The following is a 25,980-nucleotide window of genomic DNA, read 5'->3' as shown; positions in this document are numbered from 1 at the left end:
GTCACCCCTGCTCATTGTTTCTTGGCCTCCTCGTGAGGTGGCTATTAATGTCCCGGGGTTAGGGTGGGGCAGGAGGAGGCATTGTGACATCAGAGCTCAAATACAATAACTTATCGGGGTGTAGCTCGGGGGGGGTGTTTGGGGTGTTACATCCCCCCTGATAAATAGATTCCCTAATAGGTTTTCAGCCACCGGGTTTGAGACTGTGAGATAAAGCCCTTTTCCCAAGGTCATGGGATGTCTTATAAATAGGTCTGAATTTGAATAATTTTACATCCTGCCAGAAAGCTCACCTTACAAATTTCACAGGGAGCACTTTGAGACATTCTTTGAAACAACACTTAAATAATACACATGTAGTTTTAATTTTAGAGGGAAGCTCAGTTTGACACTGGCTCTTGAAAAATAAACGTCATTACCAGAATTCCCCAGATATGATTACCTGGGAGAGACTTGCCATCACAAACACACTGTAAATGAAAAAGTGCAGCCTGGCCAGACGCACAGCCTTAACGCGCCAGACTTTGCTGCTATTAGCTATTGCTAAAATGATGTGCTTTGCTGAAAGTACACAGAAAGCGCCACAGTGTGGGGGACTGTCATAAAAAGTAATGGTCTTAAAAAGTATGTGCTGGTACTGAGCATCAGCAAACTCCAGCACAAATTGAGGACTGATTATTATCATTTGTAACATCAATGATAACATCAGCTAAAATTCAGCTTCTCTAAGATCCTTTTCTCAAAGTCAAACCTGCTCAGATCTACCGTACAGTACGGAGTATGTACTGAATCTTTGTCACACTACATTTCCACAAATGGTGACAGTCCTGCAGAAAGATGAACTGTGTATTGGTTGTGATACACAATAGAATATTATTCACCCACATACAGGATGGGTTGTCTTGGTCCGAGCTTTCCAGATACACAGTTTTTGTGGGTGCTCCATATCTAACGCTGTGCAAAGCCATGGTGGATGAAGTGAGGTCTCAGAACTGTAGTCAGAATCACTAGAGTTGTGTGATTGAGCGGCCGTGGCCTTTTCTTAATTATTTTGGATTTGCCAAATTATGTATCATTTGAAGCATAATTGATATATTTTGCCAAAAATGTTTCTAGCTCAAATAAATCCAAAGTTACTAAAAATGAGGCTACGCGGGTTGCAGTGCAGTGGAAAGTCTTTCTCAAATGCTGACTGGTTACTTTTCAGATGCTTTTCCTGTGCCTGGGTGTTAAACTGGTACTAATAGGAGGGAACCTTTGCCCAGGCAGTGTTAACATATGTTAAAATAATGCAGCAATACTGTCAAAAAATGGGCCACATTATGCTAAATAATTTTCCTTTTCTTACCATATAATTTGGTTAAATCTATTGCATAGTTTGGTTGTCCATTGTTGCATAATTCCAGTGGCCCTGACTGTTCTTTAATATTTGGGCACACTTGGTTTAACAAAGGCCAAAGTATGGTTCTTTCCCAGGTTATCAGCTAGGGCAGGGTTAAGGTGGAACATGACGGCACCCAGGGCACAGGCAGGAGAATGACAAGCAAAAAGGTGACACAAAAATGCAAAGTCATAACTTCGTGGTTGCCCATGAATATTTTCCCATACCCCATTTACATGTAAATTTACTCATGGCATGGAATGGGATAGGAGTGCAAATGAAAACTAAAACTGCCCTAACACCTTCATTTGTTCTGGGGTATATGTAGCCAGAAATGTATGCCCTCAAGATAACATTTGATCTGTGGAGGAAATAAACATTATAGGCGTCATTATGTCCCCGGCGGTCGGCGTTAATGTGGCGGTAGTACTGCCAACAGGCTGGCAGTACTTACAGCCACATTATGACATTGGCACGTTGGCTGAAGCTAACCTGCCAATGTACCACTCCGACCGCCATGATGGTAGCAGCCGCCGGGCTGGCGATAACCATCTCCAGCCCGGCAGCCGCCATTGTGCCACCGGCGGGATTATGACCCTCCCTACTGCCATAGTTTTAGTGGCATTCGTAACACCATGAAAACCATGGTGGTAGGCCCTATCATACCTCTCCTAACACTACCCCCTACATCCACGCCCCCATTCACACACACGCCGACACACACTTATTCACACATAAATACATGCATGCATCCATCCATTCACACACACATCTGCACACACTTCAAAACATACACGCAAACACACATTCCGATTTCCATTCTTACACGCACTCACACTTCCATACTTACACGCACTCACACTTCCATACATACACACATACAATCAGCACTGAACACACACCTGCATTCACGCACACACCCACACACACAACACCCCTCTCCCCTGCTGTAGACCTGACTTACCTGGATCCAGGGGGTCTTCCGACAGGAGATGGGATGGGGCGCTGCTACGGCCAGCAGAACTCCGCCAGGCTGTATTATTTGTCATAATATGGCTGGCGGCCGTCTACTGGCGTGGTGCTGCTGGTGGTAGCAGCGCCACCTTACCGGCATCCACCAGTATGGCCACAGCCGGATTTTCGCCCTTCTTGTGGCGGAAATCCGGCTGTAGTCATAATATGGCGGACGGATGGTAGCCGCGCCGACGGTCTTTTGGCAGCCGTCGCCTCGGCGGTAGGCAGTTTTTACCGCCAATGTCATAATGAGGGCCTATATGTGTTAATTAATATGCCCAGAATATGCAGGGACTAAGCACTGAGGCAGTAGTAGGATTTTGTTTCCGCTGCAGGGAAGAACATTGCAGGCCACTGCATGAACCCCCCCCCCCAAGGGGTGCAGCCCCTTATTACAAGCTTTGAGATACCCCCATACTCGAGTTGTCCCGGATCTTTAAGATGACCATCACTAGAGCTATCCCCATCTAGTCCATAGCGCTCTTCTTCCGCTGCCACCCGGACACGAGCAGTCCCCGCAGACCAATGCCACAGCTGTGCCACTTCCAGGTCCCAGAAGCCCCTGAGCGCCCTGCAGCCCAATTATCCAGGAACTGAGCAGCCCCAGGCTGCCACCTGGGCCCTCTGCCTGCCCACTTGGAAGCGATCAGGCCTCGGGTGCACTGTCTCCATCTCTGACCAGGCTGTCACAAGAGGGGAGCAGCTAGAGCTGTTTCACCAGGCCTCTCTCTAACATCTTTATAATTTGCGACTTTTGACGCATCCAGTCGTAGATTATAAAGAAAAGATGTCAGAACTTCACTATTATAAGTTATCAGGGGCGTAGCTTGGTTAGTAAAATCTACATGTCTCTACACATTCTGAGCTACTGCAGTTTAAAAAAAAAAGAAACTGGCATATTGAAATGTTTCTAATTTCTGTAAAAATATCTAGCATGTTTTGATGTGCCTAATTTTGCACTAGAAGTTTTATTTTCATGCTTTATGTTTGCAAAACACTCTCCCTCTCTCATATGCAAGAGCTATAGAACAAAGTTGTAAGTGGCTTGTGAGAAAGGTGTTGGTGTGACCATGTATTATATGGGATAAAGTACCTCCTGGTGTACATGATAAGGATACTGGAAGTCACCTTGGAGTTCCATAACCTAATAAAGAAACTCAGCCATCGGCTTGGTTCCTCTATATGGTTATGGAACTCCTTGGTGACTTGCAATATCTTTATAATGTATGGCGGGGGCACTTTATCCCATATATATTATAGATCACAAAAGCAGACATATGGAGACAGGTAACATCAGTTGTCAGTAGGTGGGGCCATATAGTGGAGATGCTCTGAAGTCAGCCCCAGAATATTGTTCTTTTCTCAAAAGAGGTACTCATGTGACAAAGAGCCACCCCCTCCCCCGAAACCTACAATAATGCTAGTGACTCAGGCCTCACAAAAACCCTCTGACTGGCCTGTCCCTGCACTTTCTTGAAACTGTAGAGGCCTGTCTTATAAAGATTTATGTTGCAGAATTTCCCTCCCAGAGGACATCTCAGAGCAATATATTTGATAGTGTACTGGGCCGGCTAGGTGGAGTTACTTTGCTTCATGTGTCGTCATCGTGTGCAAAAGCTGTAACACGAAACAATGGCGGGCCTTGCAGAATGTGGCGAGGGGTCCCAGAATGTCCAATATCTCACCTATATCCATATAGTTTTTAATGAATTATCCCAATCCCTAGAATGCTGAGGCCCTCCTGCGTCTTGTCCAGGGCGGGAGGTACAAAAACTTTGCTTCCTCCTGAAGAGCTCCGAGGGGCTGTGGGGCCCCAGTGATGTTCAGCGACATGCCCCCACCAAGACCCCACCCTAGCCATCCTTAGAGATTGAGTCCCCTCCCCCCTGACCAGCTGGCTAGCCCTCCCTGCCCCCAACCTAACCCCAGGATATTAATACCCTCCCCACGAGAAGGCCTGGAAACAATGAGCATGGGTGACACTACTCGTGCACACCTGCTGACACTAGTGAGTGACCATCACCTGTCAGTCCACAGGGGACCCTGCACCGACCACCTCTCTGCATGAACCCTATGTTAGGGACTGCCCATGACGCGTCAGTCCAATTGTTAATGCCATCTCTAATATTCCACAGAAATTAACTGTCGCCTGAGGACCAGTGGGGCTGGGTCCCGAGGGGTAGCTATCCGTGGTGCAGTCTGTACAGTGCACCGGGGCCCAGCCTGCCCTGCTTCTTACCATCCTTTTGTAAACACGAAGCCTGCTGGGGGCTGGCACTGTGTTTACTCTCTGTATAGTTTAGGTGGGGGTGGAGGGTATATGAATAATGGACATAGGATAGTTCAGACTCCATTTTAGTAGCTGGCTGGACTCAAGTCATTTTAGGGCAGCTGCAGTTTTCATATAATTATGGATTTACTGCACTTGCCAGCCAACCTCCAATAGCAGCAGAATTCAACAGAACAACGAGTCTACATCAATAGGCACAAAAGCTAGCAGGAAAAAGGCACCTCGTGTGATCCTGTGTGAGGGGAGACCCTCTGCAAGGTTAGCTGGGTACCTTCTGGTTTCTGATTGCTGGTTTTGGGTGTTGAATTGGTACTAAAGTGATGAAACCATAAACAAGACAGCATTCATGTATGTTAAAATGACAAAAGATTAAATTACTGCCACAGAATATGCCACTTATTTTTATTTGCTACTTAATTTAGTAAACCCAGCAGCATGATTTAGGCCTCTTTTGCTGCATAATTTCAGAATTCCTGGATCAGGGATTGGTTGCTGATTTGCTTGACTTTAGATAGTTGTTCACATAGAAGGCTTAAGCCTGTTTAAATTGCCTAAACAAAACCTTGAAAATCTGTATACTCAGGTCAGAGGAATGGTGGGAACTTTAGATCAGGGCCAATAGAATAATACCAATCTGTGGCTTCAATGATTTTCACATTATTATGGCTTTGCTGCATTTGCCACGCAACCCATCATTTGCTCCATAATCTACAGATTTTAACCAAAAAATGTTTTTAGCTCAAACTGAACAAAAGTTTTTTTTAAAAAGGCAACTCGGATTCTTGCACATCAAAACTCTTTTAGCAAAGTTTGACTGTTTATCTTTAAAGTTGCTTATTCCTGTATGTGGATGTTAAATTGTTGCTAATAAGGAGAATTATTTTCCCACAAAATTGTTGCCAGCTGTAAAAATGACAAAATAATGAAGTAATATTATCCCAAATTGTGCTACTTTACGCTGCATAATTTGCCTTTTCTTGGCGCATAATTTGTTCAACCCTGCTGCTTAATTTGGTCCTCGTCTGTTGCAATAATTCTAGTGGCTGTGCCTTGGACGGACAAAAGAAGACAAAACCTGATCTGGCCCTGCAGTACTTCCTCAGTGTTAGAGGAGAGTTGTGTATTTTTGGGTCTGCTTTTGAGTCAAATTTGAATAATTTTTCATATACTTTTTGACAGTCCGTCCAGCTCTGGAAGCAGATCCCAAGCCCAAGATCTACCAGGGAAATCAATGCCAGAGTGGCAGCATGGCCACCTCGGCCTTGAGTGGACTAACCATCCGAAGCAGGTGACGCAGGACCAACATGGAGTCATAGGTGCGAAGGCTTAAGCAGTGGCTGGCACGGGCCCAGAAGTTGGCTGAGCTTTGTATGTTTGGGTTGAGCAGTAAATGAGTTGCTGTTTTCACAAGCTTCGCAGAGGCTGTGTTTTTTTTTAATGCCTGACATGAAATCCCTCCCTCCCATGGAGATGCAGATGTCTTGTATTTTGCATAAACTGTCGGCCTCTCCGCATCCGGTCTGGTGATGAACGCCAGAGTGGGCACCCGGTGAGAGCAGCAGTCCTCGCCCGCGGCGGGGCTTCCTCAGGAATCAGTGTTGTCAGATTTTAAAAGCCTTCTATAGCCCAAAGCTGCTGAACGACCAGCCCAAAGTAAGCCCAAATGAACTGGTCCCAGCCCAAAGAGTAGCCCAAACTTTTAACACTGAACTAATGCAATCGTAGGCTGGACAAACATTTTAAAGCATAAATCAAATTTCTATTGTAAGCAAATATGTGAAACTCACAGTGCCTAGATTATTCATTGCATTACACACGCCGGGGCAAGTGATTTGTTTCAGGGCAGACAATTGACTGTTTGGATTTGTCATGTTTTGAAATGGAGAATGAGCCAAAGGATGGCAACTCCTTCGTATTCAAGGTTAAATAAGAGGTATGCTCTAGCTTTCAAACTGTTTTTATAATAAAGCAACAACTCACCGATAACAGCAAAAAGTAATACATCTTAATGGACTACCCCTCATAATTACTCAACTTTTCATGCCAAACTCAAGTTTGTGGAAAGCAGACCCAATCCTGTTTTCCCTTTGCATTTTACAGTTCAAGTCCTGTTAATTCCAATATGTCAGCCCCAACATGCACAGATAACATTTGCTACATTAGCTCCGTCATTAACCTATGATAATCAACACCCCCCCAAATGGATTCAAAGCACAACCTTTGTTCTTTTCACTGCCTTTCAGATGCACACGGTAGATAAAGGTGAAATACAAGTAGCCATATAGCATTCCCAGTGTGTATCTGCAGTCTGCTCTACTACTGTTCTACTTTCTGGACTTTTCATTAAATGGGCAGCAGACCAACATTTCACTCATTTCCTGCCTCCTTCAGACGTACTCAGGCACTACCCCTACACTTGTTTTAGCGGGCTACCTCTACCCTGGACAGTGGAGGTCAACAGGGCCCTGCCGAAAAATACATCCTTGTGTGAGGTGAAAAAGGCTGTTTGTGTGAGGCGATAGACACCCTTCTGCAAGTTGCTACCAGAGGCCAGAACACAGTGACCAAAACTCAGTGAACTTGAACTTAAGTTATTGGTAAAGGCTAGTGTTTTGTGTCAAATGCAAGCAATGGCTACGCTGAGCAGAGCATGACTACAAGTGATGTCAATAATTTAGACACTAAGATCACGAACAGAACCATGCAGTGAGGCTGTGCACTGACCATGTACCCTCATTTCGCTTAGCTCAGCCAATGAGACCACATTTGTGCTTGCACTGCCTGCAACTGGAGTGAAATAAATGAATAAATCAGCTGAGCACACAGCTCAAAGTGCATTAAAAAAAGGATGGGAACAGTGATGCTGCATGCAATGGGGCAGGGTTAAACGTGTGGCTAAAAAAAAAATATATATATTCTCTTTCAGTTAGCCACATACATAACTCATGCCTTAACATAAAAAATAAAAAAGTTAAGTTAATCACTGTATATTATGAAACCTCTATTAGTTAATGCACTGAAAGGTCTGTGTGTAACCAAAAAGCCGCAGAATTAAATCTTCACTGCTGCAATGGAGAATTGCGTGTTGTGCAAATGTAAGTCATTAGGTTAGACTTGCATTACTGGCAGTATAAGATAGACTGCTACCAAACGTGCAAAAAGGTTTCAGATAAAATGGTTTAAGTAATACCCAAACTGAATGATTGTTTTTTATTTCACTGCCCTGCAAAGCACACACTGCACTACTCAGCTGGTAACTCCCTTGCATTACGAGTCAAAAACAATAACTCTTTGTCATCGCCAACCTTCATGTGATTCCACCCAGTGCTTAATTTGTGTCTGTTGTTTCCGGTGCAGAGCACCGGCACTTATTTTTGAGGGACGGCACTCTTTTTTCCTGCCTCAAGCATTTACTGCGAGCAAAAGACACATATGGGAAAGATGGAGGAATGCAAAAATGAAAAAGAGCGCCAGAAAGGGAGAGAGCAGAAAGCTGCAGGAGTGAGGTGAAATGGCTTAAAATGGACTAAAGAGGCGCAACATGGCTTTAGGATTACGCTGCCCTAGTATTCCATGTTTGCACATTTAATTGCAGCAGCTGCATGTTTAAGAGGAGAGCTTTGGACACCGGCACGTTTTTATTTACAAATTAAGCACTGGCTATGCCACTCATTGTTATTCAATCCTGCCATGCTTTAGATCCTATGCACTCTCAATCCACAATTAGCCCCTGAATATTAAAAATAAGGAATACATCTACTCTCAACAAGTCACAAAGGCACAAATTGAAGGACACTTACCTTGTCCTCCGCAGCTGCGCACCAACTGGCCGCACGTCAGTGTAGGTAGGGGCCGTAGGTAGCACCTACACAACAGGAAGGGGCCAGGGGGGGTGTCTCCCCTCTACCGGGCCCCAATCTCGCACTCTGGGGCTGGGCGCTGGCTTTAATTCGGGGTCCAAGGCTGAAGCGCACAACAAAAGAGACTTTTCCAGGGGGGGGGAGGGGCACCACCACCACACCTGTGCAGGCTGATGCTCGTGGCAGGGCTCAAAAAGAGAAGAGCCACACACACCAGACACCACCACCACATGCGCAGCCAGTGAGTAAACAGTGTGCCATTCACTGACTGACTCGCTCGCTCCTCGGCTCGCATGCGGTGCCCACCCACGCAGGCATTTTAAATAATGCCGCGGGGGCAAGCCAATAAGTTTTGGCAGGGCCGTCAATTTGTAGCGCTTTCGCGCGCTACTAGATTGACGGCCCTTTGCCCCAACATGATGAGCTGAACACTGTCACACGCATGACGGTGTGCGCCGCACAGTCACACAGAGGCAGCAGCAGCCCGCGCTGCCGCACAGGCAGGCTCAGGGAGGGTCCAGGGGAGGATGTCACCTGACACCTATCTCACGGGGCGGGGCCTGGGGCAGTGAATGTCCGGCACCGCCGCCCCACAAACAATTTTACGCACACAGGGCTAATAATAGCCCAACAATTAGGCTCCCGCAATTGTTTTTTTTTTCCCGCACAAATGGGAAAAATATCGCCCATTTGTGCGGGAAATCGCCCAATCTGGCAACACTGTCAGGAATCAATCTTGTGTACACAACATGGCGACGGGGAAGTGAGGACACGGAACTCGGGCCCGCGGGGACGGAGGGCGCGCGCGACGGAAGTGATTGAGTGTCTGGGGCGGAAGTAGAGGTCTCTGGGAGGTAGTGGCAGGGCGATGAAGACGTTGAGCTGTATGGAAAATGAATTGGTTGTTAGAAATCACAGCGGGAAGGAAATGCCATCAAAGATGAACAGTTGTAGGGAAAAATAAATATGTTGTGAATGTCCGGAAAGAGCTGGACCTAAACCTTACACACCCAAACGTTGTTAGGTTTAGGCAGTTCGAAACGTGGTGCAGAAAACTCCTTCAGTCCCTGGATATCAATCCTGTCCATTTTGATTTTTTTTAATTGGTAGAGTGTCTGTTTCTCAAAATAAATGTAAAAGTTAAAGTGTGGTATTGGGGTGTAAATATTACCTGTTACATACAGCAGCCATCGCTCAACACAAAAAACCGGCACCATTTAAAAAAAAATACAACCAAGTTATGTTATTTACTGAGTGGTAGTGAAACTCATATTTTTTCTAAATCAGCTAACCTGCGTACCCTGCGTTTGTTTGAAAATATTTCCATTTTGTTTCGAACGTCTTCATTCGGTTTCAAACGTTTTGCTAAACACAATTATTCATTTTAAGTGCGAAAAAGATACGTGTGGGCCACAACTGAACATGATGTGTAAACAGATTTGTATGTTTCACACTGCTTATTACTTTTGCGGATCGCATATCATTGTAAGTGCTTGGGAGTTCATCTCAAAGCTCTAATACAATAGAAACCGATCCGAACCTTAGTAAAACCGCACACATGTCTTTTAGGTACCTCTCACAACAGATGCTTTTGAAATATACATCACAACACTGAGCATGCACAGTGTACTAGAGCAATCTCTTCATGAGTGAATTTGTGTCTCATTAGTACCACACATCTTGAACTACAAGTATAAGGGTTTCTGTAGAGATATGTTTACTTTCAAAGGGCTGGCAAGCCTGCATATTACTTACAAAATATGTAAAACTTGCATACATTGAAAAGTATATGTTAGTTAAATAATTTTCTGATTTCCTCAGGTGGGTGTGTTCATCCCTTCTGGGGAGAGGTGTGATGGGCATTCTTAAGTATTTTTGCCTAGAGCAGGAACAACTCAGGGTTGGTTCTGGCTTCAGGTTAATTTTTTTCCCCAAATGCTTTGGGGCCAACAGAGGCAGCATTTGTTTCAGGTCAGCAGAACTCTCTTTTAACACTGAGAAAACATTGCAGGGCCAGATTAGGTTCTGTCTCCTTTTGTCCATCTAAGCCACGACCACTGGAATTATACAGCAGAGGACCAAATTATGCGGCAGAGTTGAACAAATTATGCGCTAAGAAAAGGCAAATTTTACAGCATAAAGAGGCACATTTTGTGATAGTATCACTTCATTAATTTGTCATTTTTACACCTGGTAGCAGTATATGGGAAAATAATCCACCTTATTAGCAACAATTTAACATCCACATACAGCAATAAGCAACTTAAAGATAAACAGTCAAACTTTGGGAAACACGTTCTGGTGTGCAGGAACCCCAGTCACCAATGTTTTGTAACTTTTGTTCGGTTTGAGCTAAAATCTATTTTTTTGTTAAAATCTGTAGATTATGCAGCAGATGATGGGTTGCGTGGCAAATGCGGCAAAGACATATTAATGCGAAAATCACTGCAGCCACGGATTTGTATAATTCCATTGACCCTGATCTAAAGTTCCCAGCATTCCTCTGACCTGAGTATACAGAATTTCAAGGTTTTGTTTGGGCAACTGAAACAAGTTTCAATGTAAACAACTATCTAAAGTCATACAAATCAGCAGCCAAGCCCTGGTGCAGGGATTCTGGAATTATGCGGGAAAAGAGGCCTAAATCATGCAGCTGGGTTTACTAAATTAAGTACCAAAAAATATGTGGCGTACTCTGTGGTAATATTTCAATACTTTGTCATTTTAACACCCATGAATGCTGTCTTGGTTATGTTTTCATCACTTTAGTACCAACTCAACACCCAAAACCAGCAAACAGAAACCAGAAGGTACCCAGCTAACCTTAGCAGAGGGTCTCCCCTCACACAGGATCACACAAGGTGCCTTTTTCCTGCTAACTTTTGATCTCTGTGATGTAGACTCGTTGTTTTGTTGAATTCTGCAAACTCTGCAAACTCTGCTGCAATTGGAGGTTAGCTGGTAAGTGCAGTATATCCATAATTAAACGGGAAAACGTAGCGGCCTTAAAATGACTTGAGTCCAGCCAGCTACTAAAAATGAGTCTGAACAATCCTATGTCCATTATTCATATACCCTCCAGCCCCACCTAAACTACCAGTGCCAGCCCGACTGGCTTTGTGTTTACAAAAGGATGGCAAGAAGCGGTGCAGGGCAGGCTGGGCCCGGGTGCAGTGCACGCTCTGCACCACTGATATCTACCCCCCTGGACCCAGCCCCACTGGTCCTCAGGCAACAGTTAATTTCTATGGAATATTAGAGATGGTATTAACAATTGGACCGACGCGTCATGGGCAGTCCCTACCATAGGGTTCATTCAGAGAGGTGGTCGGTGCAGGGTTCCCTGTGGATTGACGGGTGATGGTCACTCACTAGTGTCAGCAGGTGTGCACGAGTGGTGTCACCCCTGCTCATTGTTTCCAGGCCTTCTCGTGGGGTGGCTATTAATATCCTGGGGTTAGGGTAGGGGCGGGGAGGGCTAGCCAGCTGGTCGGGGGGGTCTCTCTCTCTCAGGATGGCTAGGGTGGGGTCTTGGTGGGGGCATGTTGCTGAACATAATTGGAGCCCCTCTGAGCTCTTCGCGAGGAAGCAAAGCTTTTGTTTCTCAAGCCCGGGGCGTGACGCAGGAGGGATCCACCATTCCAGGGGTTCGGGTAATTCATTAAAAAACAATATGGATATAAATGAGATATTGGATATTCTGGAACCCCCCTCCACATTCCGCAAGGCATGCCATCATTTTTTGTTACAGCTGTTACACAAAACAACATCACATGAAGCAAAGTAGCTCAACCCAGCCGGCCCAGTGCACTATCAAATATGCTGCTCTGAGATGTCCCCTTAGAAGGACATTCTGCAACATAAACCTTTGAAAGACAGGCCTCCGCAGGTACAAGAAAGGGCAGGGACAGGCCAGTCAGAGGGTTTTTGTGAGGCCTGGGTCACTAGAGTTATTTTAGATTTCGGGGAAAGGGTAGCTCTCTGTCACATGAGTACCTCTTTTGAAAGAAGAAGAATATTCTAGGGCTCACTTCAGAGCAGCCCCACTATATGGCCCCACCTACTGACAACTGATGTTGCCTGTCTCCATATGTCTGCTTTTGTGATCTATAATATATATGGGATAAAGTACCCCTGCCGTACATTATAAAGATATTGCAAGTCACCAAGGAGTTCCATAACCATATAGAGGAACCAAGCCGAAGGCTGAGTTTCTTTATTAGGGTATGGAACTCCAGGGTGACTTGCAGTCTCCTTCTCATGTACACCAGGAGGTACTTTATCCCATATAATACATGGTCACACCAACACCTTTCTCACAAGCCACTTACAACTTTGGTGTATAGCTATTGCATATGAGAGAGGGAGAGTGTTTGCAAACATGAAGAATACAAATAAAACCCCTAGGGCAAAATTAAGCACATCAAAAACATGTTAGATATTTGTTGCAAACAGATATTGGAAATATTTCAGTACAAGTCAGTTTCCTTTTTTTTTACAAAAAAAGCTGCAGTAGCTCAGAATGTGTAGAAAAATGCACAAAGATTCTAGCTTTTCTGTATTGAACGGGTGCAAAAAAATAAACCTGTTCCCTCCGCTTCCTAGTTTAAGCTATAAAAATAGAGCAGAAGAAATAAAGGCAAGTTCAATTTTTGTTTCTTTAAACAGCTCTTTCATTTATGCTCCATGACCCCATCTGCCTTTCATCTCAGCTGCCTTCTCTGGTAGCAGGCATTGTGACATCAGAAATCAACTGCAATAACTTAGCTCGGGTGGGGTTGGGGTGTTACACCCCCTGATAAATAGATTCTCTAGTAAATAGTTGGGAGCAGGTGCTTTCAGAGATTTCACCTACGATTTCTATATGCACTCATAGACAAAAAACACACACTCACTCCCTTTTCCCATCTCTCTTCTCAGCGTTGACCTTTTTTTAAAACTGTTGGTTATTTTACAACACACTGTCTATTATGTAACCCTGATCCACACTGCTCTCCTTTTCCACTGCCCTGTAAGCCCCCTCATGCCCTGCTTATACAATTTATTTTATCATGATATGCCAGCATCGTTGTTGGGGAAATTTGAAGCTCACACTCCCCTCCCCAATCTTACTAACCAAGCTACGCCCCTGATAACTTATAATAGTCGAGTTCTGACATCTTTTCTTTATAATCTACAACTGGATGCGTCAGAAGTCGCCAATTATAAAGACGTTAGAGAGAGGCCTGGGGAAAACAGCTCTAGCTGCTCCCCTCTTGTGACAGCCCTGGTCAGAGATGGGGACAGGGGTTCTGTGGAGCATCCGAGGCCTGATCGCTTCCAGGTGGGCAGGCGGAGGGCCCAGGTGGCAGCCTGGGGCTGCTCAGTTCCAGGAAAATTGAGCTGCAGGGTGCTCAAAGCCTTCTGGGATTGGTCTGCGGGTACTTCTCGTGTACGGGTGGCAGCGGAAGTGGAGCGCTATGGGCAGGATGGGGATAGCTATAGTGATGGTCGTCTTAAAGATCCGGGACATCTCGAGTATGGGGGTATCTCAGAGCTCGTAATAAGGGGGTGCACCCCTTGTGAGGTGAGTGGGTTCATGCAGTGGCCTGCAAGGCCCTTCCCTACAGCAGAAACAAAATCCTACTACTGCCTACAGTGCTCAGTCCCTGCATAGTCTAGGCATATTAGTTAACACATGTAATGTTTATTTCCTCCACCGGTCAAATAATATTGCTAGTGCATACATTTCTGGCTACATATACCCCTGAACAAATGAAGGTGTTAGGGCAGTTTTAGTTTTCATTTACACTCCTATCCCATTCCATGTCATGAGTAAATTTACATGTAAATGGGGTATGGGGAAATATTCATGGACAACCACGAAGTTATGACTTTGCATTTTTGTGTCGCCTTCTTAGTTGTCATTCTCCTGCCTGTACCCTGGGTGCCGTCATGTTCCACCTTAACCCTGCCCTAGCTGATAACCTGGGAAAGAACCATGCTCTGGCCTTTGTTAAACCAAGTGTGCCCAAATATAAAAGAACAGTCAGGGCCACTGGAATTATGCAACAATGGACGACAAACTATGCGACAGACTTAACCAAATCATATGACAAGAAAAGGAAAATTATTTAGCATAATGTGGCCCATTTTGTGATAGTATTACTGCATTATTTTAACATATGTTAACACTGCCTGGGCAAAGGTTTCCTCCTATTAGTACCAGTTTAACGCCCAGGTACAGCAATAAGCAACTGAAAGTAACCAGTCAGCATTTGAGAAAGACCTTTCACTGCACTGCAACCCACGCAGCTTCATTTTTATTAACTTTTGATCTATTTAAGCTAGAAACATTTTTGGTAAAACCTGTCAATTATGCTTCATGATACATTATTTGGCATCGAAAATAATTAAGAAAATGCCACTGCCACTCAATCACACAATTCTAGTAGTTCTGACTACAGTTCTGCCATCCAACATCATCCACCATGACCATGGCTTTGCACAGCGTTAGACAAGGAGCACCCTCAAAAACTGTGTATCTGGAAAGCTCGGACCAAGACAACCCATCCTGTATGTGGGTGCATAATATTCTATTGTGTATCACAACCAACACACGGTTCATTTTTCTGCAGGGCGTCACCGTTTGGGGAAATGTAGAGAGTGGCAAAGATTCAGTACGTACTCCGTACTGTACGACAGATCTGAGCAGGTTTGGCTGTAAGAAAAGACTCTCGAAGAAGCTGAATGTTAGCTGATTTTATCTTTGATAATGCTACAAATGGTATTAATCAGTGCTCAATTTGTGCTGGTGTTTGCTATCTTTCTTCCACTGGCACTTTTTATGACAGTCCACCACACGGTGGCCCTGTACGTGTAATTTCAGCAAAGCACATCATTTTAGCAATGGAATATGCACAAAAAAATAATAACCGTGTGTTCAGAGCATTGGTATTAGCATTCTGCAGGATTGGCAGGGGAAGTGGGTAGTTCAAGCTGCCGTTGCATCCTTAGTGATCCCTTAGGCCCTGGAAAATATATTTTTATAAATTAAGCACTGGGTAACATTACATTTCATGATGTCTGAGTAACATAAAGACATCCTTATTATATCAGAACTTAGACGTTCAGGTTACTTTGCCATCAAACAGCAATAATGTCATAGCAACAGTTTGACTTATGGTAAGAGAGCATATATTCTTAAATCACACTTGACTGAACTAACCTCTTTCAACCATAACCTGACCTAGTTCAGGGACACCCACAGACCTACAGGAATTAGGAGTCTCATGGAGTCCCACTAAGCCTTACTTTTAGATCTGGTCTAGAGAAAGCTTCTGTCTTGCTAAACTCTTGTTTTCCAAAAAATTTAATGAAAATATATACATACACAGATATATTTATGTTAAAGCTGCATTTTATTCATTCATTGTGTAATTCTTTAAAGGGAATATCTAGGTAAATATGCTTTGGTTTGCTTATGATTAACAATATACAGCTGATTATATATCCACAAGGAGAAATGGTGTGTTTTAAGCTAATAATAAAGACAAAAATCAGACTATATTTGTGAACTTTTTCTTCTGGTTTTTCCTCTAGGGACCGTCTGTTAGGTGAATGAAGACCACGTTACCGATCCTGTTGTTCTTCAAGCCATCTCTCTGCACCCAAATGTGGGATCCTCTACACCGCTGTAGGACGGTAAGAGCCAAGCCGCGCACTGGGCTAAGGGAGACATGGAAAATCCTCTGATTGACAAGGATTTCTTATAGGTATCACATTGATGGTCAGCATCAGGGATGCGGTATATATTCACATATAAGGACTTTGTAACATGCTATGCGTGTTCTCTTTCAGCTTCTCTGATTATACTACTGATAATCGAAGATGGAAATATCATGTTATGAAAAAAGTATGGAAAAAACATTGAGAACCAAAATATTGGAAGGTGGGTGCAAATAGAGGAAGTAAAGAATTACTCTTCCTAACTCCACATCACCACATTGTGGTACCTATACCTCTACTTACCTTTCGATATTTTGTTCTTGATATTTCTATACCCTAATATTCCATCTTCGATATTCGAAAGGAACGCCTACTACTTTAAATTGAGTCCTTTTTTGGGGACCACCAAATATTGTAAGTGAATACCCCTTGGTTGGCATTATATCTAATGCTTCTATGTCATCTTCTGCAGATGACTTGATGTTCAGGTGGTTCTGGTGTTAGGTATGGTGTTGATTGTAGGACAAGCCCTACTTGTAAGCTACCTAGGATGTCATCAGCAGAGGATAATCAATTGTCTCTAAAAGCAAGTACTGTGGCCTTGTTGCCAGGGAGAGAGTGGCATGAATATGTCATTTCTCCTATAGCTGTAGAAATCCTTGCTCCGGTCCTGGACAACGTATCTGACTTCACCTCACTTGTCTCTTAAGGGCTATGCCAGTTGCTTTCTCTGAGTTTCAAAAGCCTTAGGGATGAGTGTGAGACTTCTTTGGATCCAGTTCTACTATAACAATTAAAACAAATGATAATAGAGGCATATTGGAATCAGAATTGATCTGACACATAATCTCAGCCTTACAGATTGACCCAAAGTCCTGATATTGAAATCGATGATGCTCTGCTAAGAAAATAGGATTGTATCTATGTTCCTTCACCTTTCAGGGCATCACTGCAGATGAGGGATGAATCTTTCTTCCATGTTTTCTAGAGAAAGAAAAGGAAGGCAGATCTTTTGCAAGTACATTCCTGCAAAACTGTGGACAGTGCAAAATTTAGAGACACCGATATATAGAGGGCTTGGAGGGTGAAGGGGTCTGCGGTTGTCAATGTACATTAATAACAAAGTTCCCAATCCTGAATTTGAAGTCCTGCTTTTGAAGTTAATTTGGGACTGAGTCCAAAAATAGGAGCTTGAAGCTCATTTCCAAATTTGTAACCCCAGAAATTCACACTTCATTGCGATTTTGACGTACTATTCTAACCATAGTGTAACGGACAGTTAACCTTATACTAATGGACCCTGACACTGTATTTCTCCTTGCGTCCCAAGTGCTTCTTTCTCCCCAGAGTCTCTGTCCCAGAATGTTCTCCCATCTTAACATCTTCTCCTGTCCCAGAATCACTTCTTGTTATTTTCTCACTCTATGGTCCTTTCCTGTCTCACAGTCTCCTACTGTATTCCAGATAGTCTACTTTAGATAACCTACTCTAGTTCTTCCAGTGCATAATACATGTCCCTCCAAATATCCACAAGCACATAAGATTTGGGATGTGGGGCATTTTTTTGTAATTTTTAATGCAATCTTCTAATTATTTTGCATTTCTCCTATGCTCTTTCCCTTCCTTCCACATAAAAGCACATTTCTTCATGTACTCTAACGAAAGAACTAGAAAAATCGAATGTTTTCCCAGATCTCCAGGTGGAAGATCCTCAAACATGAGGATTCAAACTCACAGAAAGTAACTTGCTTTGTGTTCATTTTACAACTTGGAGATGTTTTCTGGGATGTACAGTTTGGGGAAAGTAGGTTTCGGCATTAATGCTCACTCAAGGTCTAACCCTGTCCAACTCAGTGCTTTTCAGTACCAAATCTTCTAGGTATTACTTTGCCCAGTGATGTACACGCTACCAAAAATATCAATTATGATTTCAGACCTCGAGGGCATTATAGGATCAGAGATGCACCAACCCTCTCTGCACAGTCCAAGATGGCGCCGCTCCTGTTTGTTGGCCAGATCAGCTTGCGGAGAGCACATGGATAGCACAAATCTGCTCTCAGCGCGCTTTGACGAGCTGAGGAACTAGCTGCTCTCTGACAGATTAATCTACCACGCTTCTCTCCCTGCTGTCAGAAGATTACAAATGTTCCGTCCTAGGGAATGTCTCTCCTTCATTACTCACAAGGGAAGGATGCATTTCACTGCCTCCGCCTTAACCATTCGACACCATTACTGAGCATTCCTGCCTCGGGGATACTTTCAGAATTTTTGGGGAATATTGCAATTGTAATTGCATTTATATAGCACTTACTACCCCTGATGAGGCGTTGAAGTGCTTTACGCTGGGCAGCGCAATGTCCTAACTTCAGTTTCGCAGCAGACCTGGTGATATTGACAGACAGGCAGGGCCGGCTTTAGAGCAGTGCAACTAGTGCGGCTGCACTGGGTGCTGACACAGAGGAGGGGCACTGACCTCAGGGGGAGCGCTGTGTTTAGCAATAACTTACAATTAAAAAAGCACCTGCTGCAGAGTTCCTTGTGTGTCCAGCTTTCAGGCAGCAATAAAAATGTCAAGCTAACTCTTGTGATTAATGTTCCTACTAGGAAGAGAGATCAGATTTTTGTCTAGTGGCACTTTTGAATCGCCATTAAAGTAACACAGATGGTGAATATGCCTGCTGCAAAGAACGGATCTGTATTTTATGTGGATAGCTGAGTGGATTAGTAAAGCCAGCCTTAACCAGCAATTAAAAAAAAATTAAATGTATGTGAAAGAGGGGATGGGGGGCGGCAAAAAATATTACCTCCAGTGCCATAGCCAGCCCTGTAGGCAGGTAGGGGCTTATGCGAAGTCTTTCGCACGTCAGGTTGGGCCTCACTTATGGCTGACTTTGTCTGAGCTCTACAAGCCTTTAAAAAGAATCATATCTAACAGGAAGTGTCCCAGTTTTCTTATAGACCGACCACCCCTGGGTGCTGGTTGCCACTATGCATAAAGGCATGAGGAATAGATTACATCAACTTCACTGCAGATTGCAAACATTAGAGGGGAAGGGTTCTTGGAACAAGTGCCAGCTCTGAGCCACCACAGTTGGCATGGTTATATTTTATTTTAGAAAAAAAAGTCAACTTCAACCCAGCACTCTACTGAGGAGTCTGGTGGATCAATGTTTGCACTGACAACCAAGTGTATGGGATGACAAAGAAGTGTGAATGAACAGGCAGCCCGAGGTTGTCTCAGGGTTATGCTAGGCAGGACATCACAAGACAGAGGGATAAGGTTACACTATGCCACAAGGTCGTAATATTGCAGGTCCCCATGCTACTGCTGCAAAATATGTTTATAGATTTATAAAGCAAGCCTGTTTTTTCTGTAAAATGTATTAATGATGAGACCGCCACTAGGTGGCACCACAGACTGCACCTGCCTTATTTTCTCTTTCCCTGGAGGATTTTTTTTAATACTTTGGATTAGGTGTTTGTGCCACCTGACATAATCTGAAGACATGGAGCCCCACATGTAGTTTTCGATCCAGGCCCCCAGAAACAGACGTCTTCAGGGCACAATCCATTGAGGTAAATGACATTCCTATTGTCTGCTTGTTTTGAGGCCTCTAACCCTTGTAATACAGGCTGGATAGCATGGGCGAGCCGGGCCCAGGGCGCAATATTCTGAGGAGCGCATAGAGGTGTGTAAATTAAGGTTATGCCAACAGCAGCGCTCTTCTCCTCTTGCCCCAGCCTTTTTCTTGTCCCTGCCTGTTCGTTTCTGTCTGATTTGCCAGTTTAAAGTGGTTTAGTCTTTCATTATCATACTGCGGGTGATGTTTTTAACGCTCCTTTAGCCCCTTATTTGCTCTCCCTTCACCCTCTGACCCCTGCTGACATACATCAACAAAACCATCATGTGCGTGAGGCAGCTAAGCTATCTGTGATTTAAGTGAGCTGAAGGAGGTCTGGGGACATTTGTGTTCAGGGCCAGTGTATGCTCCTTCAGGTACTGACCAGTGAACTGAACAAACATTTGCAAAGCAAAATGTCTTGCTTTTGCTTGAGTTGGAGCTATTGGTGTTGGAAATTCATAACTGGACTTTTCTTGCCACATAAATTGGTCACCCCTGCCTCATAATTTGGTATTTTCCTGCCCCGTAATTCCAGGGGCTCTACATATAACTAAAGCGCTTCAATTTAAGTTCTTTCTCTATCTGAAGCCAAAAAAAAAATGAAAATGTTGCCATTTAGCAACCTAATTTAAATCTGCCATGCTAATTGCAATAGAATATCACTTTCATCACCACACCATCAGAGTTGCTGGCTGGTAAACACAATTCCTAAAAAACAAGATGCAAGATAGCCACGGAGGAGTAACAAGAGAAGTAAACTAGAAAGGGTGACCCAAACATGTCAAGAGTGTTCAGACAGTCATAATGTAATAAGGATGTTAAGTCGGCCTGAATCATGGTCATAGTGCTCAGAACAGCCCCTAGAGGGCACCACAATGAAAACAGCATTTGTCAGAAACATGGTTATGTAACCATTTAGTTAGCCCCTAGAGAGCATAACCACATGAAAAGGTAATGTCACAAAGTAATGCACTGTAACCATATATTTAGCTCCTAGAGGGCATAGCACATTACACGTTTTTAGGGCTGGCAGGCCTACTTCAATGAAGTTACAAACAAGCCCTTTAAAACACAAACTACTCCCAGCCGTATAACAAAAGTGACAACCATGAGAGTGCTTAAAAAGACACTGAATGGTGGGAGAGGTTATTATTTTGGGTTCCCCACTAACCTAGTGTGGGGACCCAGATATGATGTTTGCAGAAATTGCACATTGTAGTGAACATTTGGAAGATGGCCCCTTTGTTCTAGGACCACCACATGCTGAGTTATGAGCAAACATGTTTTGTAAAGGTAATGCCCTGCAAAGCATTAATGGGAGAGTTTTCGTGCCTGTGATTATTGTAGTATGTTGACTATAATGCTCAGAACAGCCCCTAGAGAACACCACAATAAAAATAGCACTTGTAAGAATAATGTTCATGTAACCATATTGTTAGCTCCCTAGAGGGCTTAACCACATGAAAGGAGAATGGCAGAACGTAATGCAGTGTAAACATATATTTTTTGGCACTAGAGGGTGTAGTGCATTAGACATTTTGGAGGCTAACAGTCCTACTGCAATGATTTAACAAGCAAAGTCCTTTAAAAAAAATTACTGCCAGCTACAAAACAAAAGTTCCAGCCATGAAAGAACTTAAAAAGACACAGAATGGTGTGAGAGGTTATCATTTTGGGGTCCCCACTAACCTAGTGTGGGGACCCAGAGATGATGTAGAAAGAAAGCACGTTGTGGTGATTGTTTTGAAGGTGGTCCCATTGTCCTAGGACCATATGAGCACAAATGTTTTGTAAAGGTAATGCCCTGCAAAGCATTATGGGGTGAGTTTCTGTGCCTCGAATATTATACTATGTTGATATGTTGACTGTAATGCTTAGAACAGCCCCTAAGAACACCACGATGAAAATAGCATTTGCGAAAAACATAGTCATGTAACCATATAGTGATCCCCTAGAGGGCATAACAACATGAAAGGCCTATTGCAATGATATTACAAACAAGGCCCTTAAAACACAAACTACTCCCAACTGTAAAATATAAAGTTCTAGCCATGAGAGAGATTACAAAAATACTATGGTGGGAGGGGTTATTATTTTGGGGTCCCCACTAACCTAGTGTGGGGGCCCAAAGATGATGTAGACAGAAAGAGCACGTTGTCGTGAACGTTTTATTCTACACATACATATTAATTAACTATAACTGTGAATTCATTAGTAAATATTACACACGTGATGTTGGCCACTCAAGTGAGCACATTTCCCAAGACACACATTATTTTCTATGTTAGCCTAATTCATGTAAATTAATAACTAAATAATAAATGCAAATTTGTTAGTGATTAATTCAGCTTTCACAGTCACATTGTCCTAAGACTACCACAGTTACAGTTATGAGCAAAAATGTTTTCTAAAATTAATGCCCTGCAAAGCATTATGGGGCGAGTTTCCCGAGTGCAGTGAATATTGTAGTATCGGCTCTCCTGCTGTGTCAGGAAAGTGCTTTGAGGATTTCTGTGTTTTTTACATAAAGCATTTATCAATTACAAGTGTTCTTGTGAAAGCTATGTAGCGTAAAGGGGAGAGCTAAAAGAAATTACTCTGATTAGGCAACAGTGTGAACAATGTGACCAGCGCTTCAATACCACCAATGGAGTTCGTGCTGTTCTACACTATGAGTGCCATGGCTACCATGGAGCACAAAGGGGAGAGACAAAAGAAAAAAATAGTTTGCCCACGCTGAAGTATATTGGCAATTGTGCAATAATCCATGTAACAGGGCCAGTCTGCAAGGCGGTAGCAAAACTGCCCCAAGGCGGGACAAATGTAAAGCACTTACCAATGACATCAAGGGAATTTTGAAAGGCAAGCCAAGGAATGAGTGAAAATGATGCGTGCGAGATGGGCGTGCTTAAAAGCCCACAGAATACTTAAAACAGGTCGAAAAGCACTTGCGCGCTCAATCTAAAAAGGAACCCCTGCTTCCTCATTTATTTTACTGCCATCAGCTAGGGCACCAAATTTCTCTCCGCCCACGTCCAGGGTGATATCTTAGCAAAGGCTGGCTCTGCTGAACAGGTCAAGGTATGCTCAGGTCCGTCCGTTGGGATGCTTTATTTAGCGCTTACTACCCTTTCTGCTTAATTATGGTTTTCTACATTTGCCAGTTGATCCGTCGTGATAATCTGCAGATTTTAACAAAAGAATTTGGCTGGGTAATCAAATAAAAATTACAAAAAATTAGGCAATACGTGTTTAATCATAGTAGATGACACTTTACCAAAGTTAATTGTTAATTTCAGTTATTTCTTACTGTATTTTGTTCTTAAACTGATACTAAAGAGATTAAGGGGGACATTTTGACCCCGGTGGTCGGTGGTAATGTGGCGGTGGTACAACCAACAGGCTGGCGGTACATACCGCCACATTATGGCTGAAGCCAACCCACCAATGTACCACTCCGACCACTATGGCGGTAGCAGCCGCCAGGCTGGAGATAAGAATCTCCAGCCCGGTAGCCACTATTGTACTGCCTCAGGCATTTTGACCCTGCCTACTGCAACGCCACGAAAACCATGGCGGTAGGACCTATCAGTGACAGGGAATTCTTTCTCTGTCACTGATCGGAACTCCCCAAATGCCCCCCTCCATCCACGCTCCCCGCTTGCAATTCCCCACGACCCCCCTACACACACGCATGCAGACACACACCATGCATACACACACCCACTCACCCAGGCATACACGCATTCATACATGCATGCATCCATTCATTCATGCACAGATCCGCACCACATTCACACTGACACGCAGACACGCATTCACATATCCATACTTACACGCATTCTCACACATGCATTCCAGCACGCAAACAACACAACTCATACATTCGCATTCACGCACACACTCATGCACACACCCCCACATACCCACACACACAACAGCTCCCACTCCTCTCCCTCTGTCAGAAACCCAACTTACATGAATCCAGGGGGTCTTCCGGCAGGGGATGGGACAGTTCGCTGCTACCGCCAACAACTACCGCAAGCAGAACACGGCCAGGCTGTATTATTTTTCATAATATGGCTGGTGGCGGTCTACTGGCGTGGCGCTGCTGGTGGTAGCAGCGTCACCTTAACGCCATCTGGCAGCATGGCCACAGCCGGATTTCCGCCCTTCGTGTGGCGGAAATCCAGCTGTGGTCATAATTTGGCAGACGGCTGTACTTCCCGCCAATGTCGTAATGTAGGCCTAAATCTATGCCCAGAGAGTTTTAGCATGTGGTAAGAACAAAAAATAATAAAGCAATGCTATCAGAAAATGTGCTGCATTACGCCACATAATTTGACTTTATTGCTGCATAATTTAGCCAACCATGCCGCATAGTAAACCATGCCGCATAATTTGGTCTTCCTTGGCCTCATAATTCCAGTGGTTCCGGCTATGCTTCACCAGGGAAGGTTGTCAGGACTCTGAATACATTAGACAGCGGGGGCCACCTCTGGAGGGTGTGACACATCCCTCGAGTCCCCCAGGCGTCTGTCGGCCCCGGCCCTACCGGCCATGTTGTGCCTCCAGCACCAGATAGCTGCTTGACAGGTCACTCCCCGGCTCCTCTCCTCAGCCGCTGCCATGCAGAGCCCTTGGCTGTGAAGACAGCCCTGGGGACAACTCTTTCCAGTTGACTCGCCTCTTCTGTTCAAGGCTTTTCACAGCGCCTAGCATCGGAAACTGGATGTCTTTATAAGCAGAGGCCGGAACGCATTTCTGTCTCACAAAGCTGTCCCAGGCTTGTTTGTGGAGTACCAACCGTTTTCACATCTGGGCTTCGTAGGCTTCTGATAATACTGGATTCATATAGTCCAGGGGAGCCTCACCCATTCTCACCTCCTGACTTCATATTGGAAACGTAACTGCATTTATATTGCACTTACTACCCCTGACGAGGCTTTGAAGCGCTTTACTCCGGTCAGCACTCTTCTCCGGAACCCAAGATTAGTGGTTAGTCCAATATTATTGGTTATTGTTAGCTATTGAGATTAGTTTTGTGTATTTAAGATAACCCTTCCATGCATTCACACCAGTTTGTTTATGGGGAATTAAATAAATTCTATCCTCTATTGAGGTCTCACTCATTCCCACCTCACTGAACTCATAAACTCCTGCAAGGCCTCACCTTTTCTCACATCACTCATAAACTCCAGTGATTTCTCGCTCGCTCGCTCATTCACACATCACTGACCTCATATACTCCGGCAAGATCTCACTCATTTGCATATCAATTAGAGTCATTACACCTCAGAACGGCTCACGTATTGCTGCTCGTCCAACCCATGTGCTGCAGGAAATCGTACTCATTCCCATGGCTCTGGCCCATCTCCTCCAATGGAATGACACTCATTCTCATGTGACAGACCTTGTGCTGTACTGGATTATGAATCTGCCTATCACATGTGCCTCCTATGCCGCAGTGGAGTCTCACTCACTCCTATGTTCCTTCATCGGTGTCGAGGATGAGATTCAATCACGGTACGTTGTTAGGTCGGGAGTGCATCAACGCATCTTATTGGAGTCTGGTTGCTTGGAAATGCATCCCACAGCCAGATGTGCGCACCAGCACAGGGTCTCCCAGGCTACATACAGCAAAACAGAAGAGCGTGCACTGCTAGATTCACTCAACCACCAAAGGACTACAACCAAATAGTGAATCTCCCCCTCATGGGGTTTCTGCTTCATTACCCCTCACTGGCACTTGGGTGATCTAGTAAGAACTCAGTTCTTGCTCAAGTCATGAACATCACATTTCATTGGAACATCACTCGTTCCACTACTGTGCACAGCAGATGCATAATCTTCCCATCGTTTTTGTCATTCCACATGTCAAAGGCTTTGACGGTCGCCCTTACGGGACGACCAATTAGTCCAAAAAACCCATTGCCCCTAGTAACTCCTCTACCAGCTCTCTCGTTCAGCATGTTGCACCCTTGATTAGGTTATCCAGCTTATTCCAAACCTCTGTAAGCTCAAAAACATCTGGCTGATTGCCACTGTAGGGGTTGACCGCATTTGGTTTGTTCCCAAAGTCAATCCTATTCGTAGACCCCTATC

The 25,980-nt window shown here is 44.2% G+C and overlaps 1 protein-coding gene across 1 annotated transcript in view; it reads left to right on the top strand.

Annotated features, from left to right (window-relative positions):
• LINGO3 (leucine rich repeat and Ig domain containing 3) overlaps positions 1–25,980 on the top strand; it is a 124,573-nt gene that overhangs the window by 71,304 nt on the left and 27,289 nt on the right. Inside the window, exon 3 of the mRNA XM_069217312.1 lies at positions 16,127–16,228. The gene's annotated coding sequence lies outside the window, so the exon portion shown is untranslated. The remainder of the gene's footprint in view (positions 1–16,126; positions 16,229–25,980) is intronic.

This window comes from Pleurodeles waltl, chromosome 12 (genome assembly GCF_031143425.1).
Source record: "Pleurodeles waltl isolate 20211129_DDA chromosome 12, aPleWal1.hap1.20221129, whole genome shotgun sequence".
NCBI lineage: Eukaryota > Metazoa > Chordata > Amphibia > Caudata > Salamandridae > Pleurodeles > Pleurodeles waltl.
This window is presented reverse-complemented; position numbering and strand designations above follow the sequence as displayed.